The sequence below is a fragment of the Uloborus diversus genome, chromosome 6 (assembly GCF_026930045.1).
Source record: "Uloborus diversus isolate 005 chromosome 6, Udiv.v.3.1, whole genome shotgun sequence".
NCBI classification, from domain to species: Eukaryota; Metazoa; Arthropoda; class Arachnida; order Araneae; family Uloboridae; genus Uloborus; species Uloborus diversus.
In genome coordinates this window covers 62,986,188-62,995,858 of record NC_072736.1, presented here as the reverse complement: position 1 = coordinate 62,995,858, position 9,671 = coordinate 62,986,188, and positions in this window count along the sequence as shown.

Below are 9,671 nucleotides of genomic sequence, written 5' to 3'. Positions count from 1 at the left end.
AATTTAAATAAGTGTTATTGTGTACTTTGTTTTTATGTGGAAATCTCAGTTAATATTTGGCTGAACATTTATGTATCAAGCATTATGAATTAAATGTTATAATATGCAAATTGTCAGGTTTAAAAGTTCGTCTTTAAGGTTGCATGTTTTCATTCTCTTGTAAACAGTGTAGCTAGATTGTATGAAGTAAAAAAAAAAACTATCTCTTGTAATTAGGAACATAGTGCTTCAGTATTATCTAAATGACGATATCTCTTTGAATATTTGCATTAGCGAAACGCTTTAAATTAGTTAAATGTGTATTAATTTATTTAACAAATAAATACATATATGTGTTTAAAAGTGTCTTCATTTTTTTCGTTTTACGAGCCTCAATTTTACCAAAAGCAAAAAAAAAAAAAAAGACTTAATAAAATAATTTTGTATTTTTACACCATATTAAAGTAGTATTTGACTTATAATTTATATGATACTTTGATTTATAATGTATATGATTCTTTGATTTATAATGTATATGATGTTGCTTTTTCAAGGGGGGGGGGGGCGCTTCATAGCATTTTATGGGTGCACCATCACTCTTATGGTGTGGGGGGGGGGTATTCTCGTATATATGAAATGGAAAAATCATGTAATAGAGTTCAATGTTTTAATAAATAAAATATATAATGCATTTTGCGCACACTATAAAAATAAAATCAGTAACCTATTTTGAGTAAGTATTTATATTTGTGATGAGCTGGAAAAGGGCAAGAACAGAAGAATCAACCCGAATGGTTCCAGCAGAGGGACTTGGTGTCATATTTAAATTCATCAATTTCTCTGTTGGTACTTTTCGGTACACTTTGTTCGTCAGATAAATTGACTTGAGGTGAACGAATTCCGGAACGCGAAGGGTAGGTAAGTCCTGTCAAATTTTATCCAAAGATAAAAACTATCAAGTTTGATACAAGATATGTTTTTAAATTCTGCATTAAAAATACAATATGTTGATAGTTTTGTCTTGAAAATATTGAGAGAAAAACTGAAGTTTAAGATTGTTTAACAAACAATCCCCACTTTTCAGAAGGTACCCCCCACTCCAATTCCCCGACGATTTTGTGATTAGGAATGAAACTAGTAGATTATTTCATAATTTTTCAAAAAATTATAACTGTGCATATGTTATGCTGTTAACCATGCTATTTGTCATTAGAAATTCCAAAAAAAAAAAAAAAAATCCACGAATGATTCTAAAATTGCTTGTATTATTGCTCTTAGATATGAAAGAATTGAAACTGATATGGTATGCAATACTATAATAAAGAATTAGATTTTAGAAAAAATCACGGAAAAAGGATTCCGAAATTCTCGGAAACGTTTTTGAAAATTGTTTGGAGAATTCCGAAATACTCGGAAACGTTTTCGAAACTTTCATGAACCACAGCTGCACAGAATACTCAGAAACATTTCTGGAAATTACGGAAAGAGGATTCCGAAATACTCAGAAACGTTTCTGAAAATTACGGAAAGAGGATTCCGAAATACTCAGACACGTTTCTGGACATTACAGAAAGAGGATTCCGAAATACTCAGACACGTTTCCGGACATTTCAGAAAGAGAATTCCGAAATACTCAGAAACGTTTTCGAAAATTTCATGAACCGCAGCTGCACGATATACTCAGAAACGTTTCCGAATTTTTTTTACAGTGTAGCTAGCATTTGACATTCAAAAATACATGAATGTGTTTTAGGAGGAGCTTTTAAGTGATCTCGCGAAAAACACGCAAAAAATGAATATAAGATTAAAGTAAAACTAATAATAAATATTCTGTGCTTTTCCCACTTTCTTCGTTTCATAGTGACATCAATACGAATTATTAATTGTTTTTAAGAAGTTACTTAGAATGAATAATTACTAATCTGTAGAAATTCTTTGATATTGAATAATTACGCACAAGAGCACCCATATGCAAAATTTTAAGGGGGGGCTCAAAAATTTTCCCCATGATTTAGCAGAATATTTTCCCCATGGAAACTGATTTTAGTACAGATTAAAGATGTTAAAATTTGACATTTTTTTATAACTTATTCATGATTGGCTCATATTAGTCATTAATGGCTGGAAAAGAAATTTTTATACATTTTTGCGAAGAAAAAAGCACTAAAAGCAAGGAAGTTCTCATTTCTAAGGGGGGGCTTGAGCCCCCCTACCCCCTATATGGGCGCCCTTGATTACGCATTGTAAATGAATGATAAAGAAATCAACAATTTTTGATTTTGAAAACCCCTCCCAGAAAAATTTTCTGGCTGCGCCACTGCTAGGACGTTATCTTTAAACGCGTTTTACTCAAAACTTGTAATGTAAATGTCCTTTGCTTTTCACTGCTTAATATGTATGTACAAATAATATTTTGGTCTTTCAGGTTACTAAAATAAAACATTTGGTTACAAATGCTTCAAAAGGTTATATAATACAGCTATATTTTGTTCAAAAGAAAACAGAAAATGTTGGTGATGAGAAAAATAAAATGTTCTAGTAAACATGTAAAATACTATTTCGCTTGGAATTTTGAAGACAAAAGAACGAGCAAAATAGTGCTATACAGTCGGATCCCGCTACAACACGATCCGACTTACGCGAAATGGCTATAACGCGAGTTTTTATCATGAGTAATGAATTTTTCTGTGCGGACACAAATTACTCGCCTGCAACATGAAATTTTTCGGAAAAGAGCGGCAGAGAGTTAGAATGGGCTTCGTTGACACTAAATATTCGTTTTGTGAATGGACTTTCATCCCTTTAGCATCACTGAAAGCGGAAGTTCACCCACTGTATTAGTCTAAACAAAGCTTTGCTTTAGTTTATACAAATAACCGCTCCGATTCTTAACTTTTTTTTTTTTCATTTTACATATGAATGCTAAAATACATTCTGATAACATTCTGATCGCGTTGCATAAACCTTCTTCATTTTTAAAATTATAAATATATTAACTATATCTATACTGTTAAGTGCTATAATAATGCTGTAGTGTACATACTGTAAGTACCATACTGTTTTATTTTAAGTATCTCTTCCCCATTAATCATTGATTTTGTGCTAAATTACAAAATTTTATGTCAAATAATAACGCTTTTTCTAAAATGCAGAAAAAGTTGGTTCTTTGTAAAAGATACTGCAATATATAGTTAATAAATGGTTTGAAACAATATAAGGGGTGTTTACAAACGTCTGAAACAATTGAGTATGCTTATAAAAAATTATTAAACATACCTTGTTCCACAACGCGAAATTCCGACTTACGCGAGGTGTCTTGGAACGCATCCCTCGTGTAAGTCGGGAGTTGACTGTATTAGAAATTATATTTTTAATGTAATGGATTTACCCGCGTACTCTTCTGAAAACACTAGTCACCAAGACAGAGTTAAGGAAACGCAGGGAAAATAATAGACCCCGACTCCTGAAATTTTATAGATTTAGAATTCCTATTTTGACTCCTTCACCCGAAAATCAGGCCGACTGTGCAGCGTTGCTTTTGACCGACTTGTAACTACATTGAAGTTTCAGTTTGTGTCTTTGAAGTCAGTATTATCAGTATAAATTATTTTAATTGTAAATTTAATGTATTGAAAACTTTTCTTTCTTTGATCGTGATGAAATAAGGTTTCACAAACCGAAAAAACTGATTTTTGCGTGGAATTTTTCTGATTTTTTTTCCAAGTTTTAAACCAAAGCATTATGCATTGCACAATTAATTACTTGTCAAATTTTTGGTAAAATAAATACTGCTTAAATGTGCTTCAAAAATAGTTAATAAATTAAGAAATAAAATAAATAAATAGGTAATAAATAAATAAAAAATATTTTAATGGTGGTGGGAAAAATTTATTTACAAATTATCGCTACTTATCCCTGAGAAATGCGAAAGAACGACAGAGTGAAAACTTGAGTTGTAAAATGTGATTTGTTCACATTGTAAAGGTTTGTCACCTAAGCTGCTTAGTTATTCCTTATTATGCATTTTGAGATACCTTTACGAAATGAGAAATGTGAATTATTATGGAAGATCTCAAAAATGAGAGTAGTTATTCAAAGGTTACTCTAACTTCGCTACAGATTGCGAAACATTATCTGTAGGCTTTTAGATGAGTCACTTTCATTCATGACTCATGTAAACCAGTTCGCGAAACGTCGTATTTAATTTATTCAAATGCAGAAAAGATGTCCGTAATTTTGCGCTTTACGTATTAAAGTTGTTGCTTTCTTGTTACTGTTGCGATTTCGAACTTTTGACAGCATCTTCTTTGCGTTGCTGCTTTTCAGAAAACATTAACATCACATTCAGGCCCGTCATTTTGACTTTTTCCGGGGGGAGGGGGGGGGGGCAAAGGGTGCACTCTGCGGATTTTATTGGAAAACAGCAAAAACTACGCCTACTTTGAAAACATTAATTTTCAATTCCTTGGGAAGGTGGGGGGGGGGGGGGGGCAATCGATCCCATTTAAATGACGAATCTGATTACATTATTCTAAAACTTTCTTGGCAAGAAGTATTCTTATCACAAAAAACTTTTTACTCAAAATTTCAACCTAAAGTTTCATTGCACTCACCTCAAATGAGTGTTGACTTTTTTTTCAGCACCTCCGTAAGTGCATTTTGAGCACAAACCCTGAAAATTGCATGGAATTTTCAAACATCCAGATAAGACGAATCTATGTTTATAAGTGGGAAAAGTAAAAATTTGATGCACGTATTCCGCTCATTTGAATGAGACTCTGCTTCTGCAAAAGCTGACATCAGTAAAAAAATAATAGATTCGACCATTTCCGGTTGGTAAAATGGATGTTTGTCTTTCCAATACAATCCGTGGTAAGACAGTAGCTTTCTCGTGAGGTCGTCTTGGCGTAATATTATGCGAGCTTTTTGTAAACCACTTTTAATTGCCCATATTTTTAATTTAAATATCTGAAACGGTTTTTTTTTTTTTTTTTTCGTCGTGGCGGAGCAAATTAGGGGTGTAAGTGTAAGCAGTTTCTTCCTAGCTAGGGCTTTTTTTTTTTTTTTCAAGACGTAGAAATATCGTCATTCTTTAGAGGAGGTAAACCAATTTAGGAGGTGTGAAATGTATGAAAACAGTGAAAACCTTATTAAAGATCAATTCCTATTTTGAAACTAACTTTCTGAGGATGAAGAGAAAATGGTAGAAAAAGAAGAGATGTATACAAGTGTACTGCTTTGATTTTTATCATTTAGAATGTTTGACTTTTGAAATTAAAATTTCTAAGAAAACATTCAATGATCATATTTAAAAATGCCACAGCTTTTTTTCTCCCATTTTCCACGATGTCAAATTTAGCTTCAAAATACAGAGCGTGAAATTACGCTTGGCTAAATTTGGCGTATTTTTTATTTTCGAAATAGTTTTGTATTGGCGTTAGAAGTATCTCTGTGTTCGTTCACCTTCTCCAGTTTCGGTCTTTCACAGTAATATATTGTTACGAGTTCAGCCACTTCAAGAAATTCGTAAAATGACGACACAGTTCTTGAGAAAACACGGGAGATTTATTTACAACTATATGTACAAGAAATATCGTTAGCAACTGCTAAATTAACCATAGCAAGTAGGTAAATATCAATTCACCGTAAACTCAACGGTCACACATGTATTTACATCGAAATACGCGAAAACACAGCGCGAAGGCAAATACACACTTTTCAGCCCACGGCTCAGACCAGTCTGGCTTCGAACACGCGGCATGGCTATTTATAAACCTCGAAAGAGAGATCTCAAATATTCCAGTTGATTCCCAAAGTTTCCTTTCGTTTTCTTTTTATTCATTCACAAATCTTATCATTCAGAAATGGAGGGACCATATACTTCATTCGAATGTAAGGGAGTTGTATATTCATTACAAGAAACTATTTACAGGTTACGTTACTAAGACAATTTTAGATGAAAGATAATAGAATAAACGCCAAATTTAGCCAGATTACAACAAATTAATAATAATAAAAAAAAAAAAATTGAATTTTGACATTAACACATTCAAATTATGTTTTTCGCAATCAAGAGTTTGTGTATGTAGGCGTGTGTGTTTGTGTGTGGGGGTATGTGTTTGTGTGTAGGGGTTATGTGTATGTGTGTGTAGGCGTGTGCTTGTGTCTTGTGTGCTGGCATAAGTGTGTGGGTAGTTGTGTGTATGAATGTGTGTGGGGGGGGATGTGTATGTGTGTGTGTGCGTGTGTGTGTTTAGGTTAATGTGTGTGTGTGTGCGTGTATGTGTGTGTAGTTGTGTATGTATGCGCGTGTGTGTAGGACATGGATGAAACCTGGAGACGGGCTCCTCACGATGCTGTCGGTGCAGCATCGTGAGGAGCCCGTCGACGGTGATGGTGCGGAGGGTGGCGGTGGGAAAATAAAATGATAGGAACGTCAAAAACAGTCAAATGAGAACAATAAGCAATCGTCATTGCTCAATAAAAATAATTACTTCTTACAGAATTTGTAACAGTATTATAGTATACCTCATTTTCTCGATGGCTAAAATAGCTATTATAAAACTAAACGGCCGCTATCGTGTAAATCAAATTTAATCCCTCATTTTTTTTTAGGTATGCTAAGTTTCGGTTAATTACGACCGAGATTTAAAAAATAATATGAAACCAAAATATTGTATGGCATAGTTTACAAAAGTCATCATGCATTCAAGATTCGTAAAATAATATTTAACAATTCTAAGAGATTGTTTGACATGTTTTGCAAAAGTCATTATCCGACAGTAGGATTATTTCGTTGATCTCCTGATTATGTTTCCATGTTGCACATGACCTTGCGCCCGCATAAAATTGCTTGACATATGATTCATCCGGGTCGAAAATCGTGTTCACAATGCCATTTTGAAGGGCTTCAGGTTAGAACTAATTGATAGTTTTGTGGAGAAAAATTAATGAAGTAACAGATTTAGCAGAGAATTTAATGTTGTACGCCGAATTCGCTTATTTAAGGGTGCTCAGGGAAAATGAAATCAGCTCTTAACAAGGGAGGATCCAGGGGAGAGTCAAAGGGTCAGCTGACCACCCTGTGATAAGAAACAACTTTTCATCTGTTACGAAGCTATTAGCAATAAATAAGGGAAGGTATAGTGCAAAAACCTTTGTGTAAAATAAATTTAAAATTTTTTTTACGAACTTAGTATTTTTTGTTGAACTTCAATTTTGTAGAAACTAAAAGTATAAGTGATGATTGACCTTGCTAATCTAAGTGAAGAAAATATGAAGAAATTCGATTTAAAAGTTGAAATAATGCAAGGAAAAGGTTTCGTGCATAAGAAAAGCGAAACTTGCAGTTTAAATTCCTGCTCTCCACAACTTCTCATCTTATTGCATTGTAAAAGGGTTCCTTTTATAATGCAAACTCCGAAACGCGTATCTACAATGTTTTACATGGTATTTCAACTTCTTTTAAAGTTGTTGTACAAAATTTTCATGCAAAATTATTGTGTCTTTCTTGTCTCTTGTTTTCATAGAACCAGAAATTTTCTCGACACATTGAATATAAAAAAAACTAGACTCTATTGAAAGAGAAGCTTCATTTACACTCCGGAAGATGAATATTTCTAATCGTGTATATTACTATAATTAACTCCAATTTAGTTGAAAAGCAATAAATGCAAATTAACTTATTTTCAATTATGAAGCTCTTTAATGCTGCTGTTTTAACTTTACTCTTTCAAATTTTTTGGGTTATTTGCATGTTCTTAGTGTTTTTTAGCCTAAAAAAATTAAAAGCAACGTGAAGATAGATTCCACTAAGGCTGGAATTTTAAAGTGACATTTATTGATTTATTTTAAGTCTCCAAACTGCTAAGATCAGCTTTAAAGATATTTTTACTACATTTCTAGAAAATCGCCCGTTAAGGTATGACGGGTGAAAATTGCTTCTACATTTGAGCGAAACCATTGCCTGTTTGGTGATATTTTGATAGTTGAAATTGTAACCTAACTCCAGTGGATGAACCCTAAACTCCAGTTGGTGGCGTTCATTGTTGACCGTTTTTTCGTTTCTTCATTCTCCTGGAATGACACAGTCTTACTAGTAAAACTGTTACGTTGCCGGAGCGAGTTCAGCTTTGTCACAATAAGGCGTTTCCCTTCATTTTAAACATTACCAAAACATATTATCAAATTATCATGCCGTGGCGCGAGTTTCATTGTTGAAACACGCGGGTTACTCGATCATCGGCAGTTATTTATATGGGGATGTGTAATTTCATTTATTTGAAAAATATTACAATTTAAACATGAGCAACATACTATACGATTAATAAATTTAAATTTATATTTTTCACAATAATAGCTTTTATATGAAACGCTAAACGCAATAGGTATATATATCCTACATTTTGAAGAAAGTTCAAATTATACTTTATTTTTCTTCCACTGAAACGGCCACTGAAACTTGAACCCTCCTTGCAGAAATTCCTGGATCAGCCCCTGGAGTAAGAAACAATTGGCTTCATATCATGTCTGTAAAACGTGAAATTTTGTGTGAAACAACCACTGAAACTCATAGTCTCTCAGAGAAGCTGAGCGGTTTCACGTGGAAATATGTTCGCCGTGAATGTCTCTGTTCTGAAGCAAAATGTTAAAGCATATTAGCTTTGAAAATTTTTCGTTTTTTGCAAGGGACTAAACGAGGTCCCCCCCCCCCTCTTTCTAATCGAAATAAACATTTGAGGTAAGCGGTTTTACATCAGAAAGCTGACTTCCAATATCCAGTGCAACAGGGACGACTACAGGTTATGTCAGCCTAGTCGAAAACTAGGAGCGCGAGATCTCTATCGGACTAGTATAGTTTTATAAGTTTTCATCAGGGAAGGAGGCCTGGCAACCAAATTGATAAGGGGGCGCCTTGGCTCTCAGCGGCCCTGTAGTGCAATCTAATGCGAGAAGTACTCCAACGGTTAAGAGCGGACCTCCTCTGTGCCTCTAATGCCTGTATATTTCGATTAATTCTAAAGCAGCTAATGGAGCCTATCGCCCCCTTCTACAGCTTGACTAACACCTATCTCCCCACGCTCCCTTTGTTTTTTTTTTTTTTTTGTTTTTGTTTTTCCTTCTTTCCTAAAACGAATTGATAGGTATAATCAGTAAGTTACCGCCCTATAGCCAGGGCTAAGGCAGAAAATAAGCACGAAATTGCAGCAGGGCCGGATTAAGCCAGGCGGGGCCCGTAGCAAATGTTTCCATGGGTCCCTGGTTTTTGCATGATATAGTAAACAATAGAACTCTTCTTCATGGAGACGGGGGTGCACTTATAACACGCATGTATACATAAATGTGGATATCATTTTAGAGCTTTACGATGGTCAGGACCCCGTTACTACACGTTTTCAACTTTTAATTCCAAAAACGCAAATTTTGGACGATATAAAGGGAGGGAGGTCCGGGGACTTACCCCCGGAAATTTTTCGATATTTCAATACTAAAAACTCACTTCTAACGATTCCTGGTGACATTAGGAAACGACTCCTGGTGATATTAGGAAGAAAAGATTCGGAAGTCATCATTTGGAGAAACTGAAGTCAAAGAACGCCATTGCATCCTATCTCAGGTAAGATCAAAGAAAAAAATTTGGGTTCACAGCGACTCTCACCAGGTAGTTTTTTAAAATTGAAGCCTAAAATTTA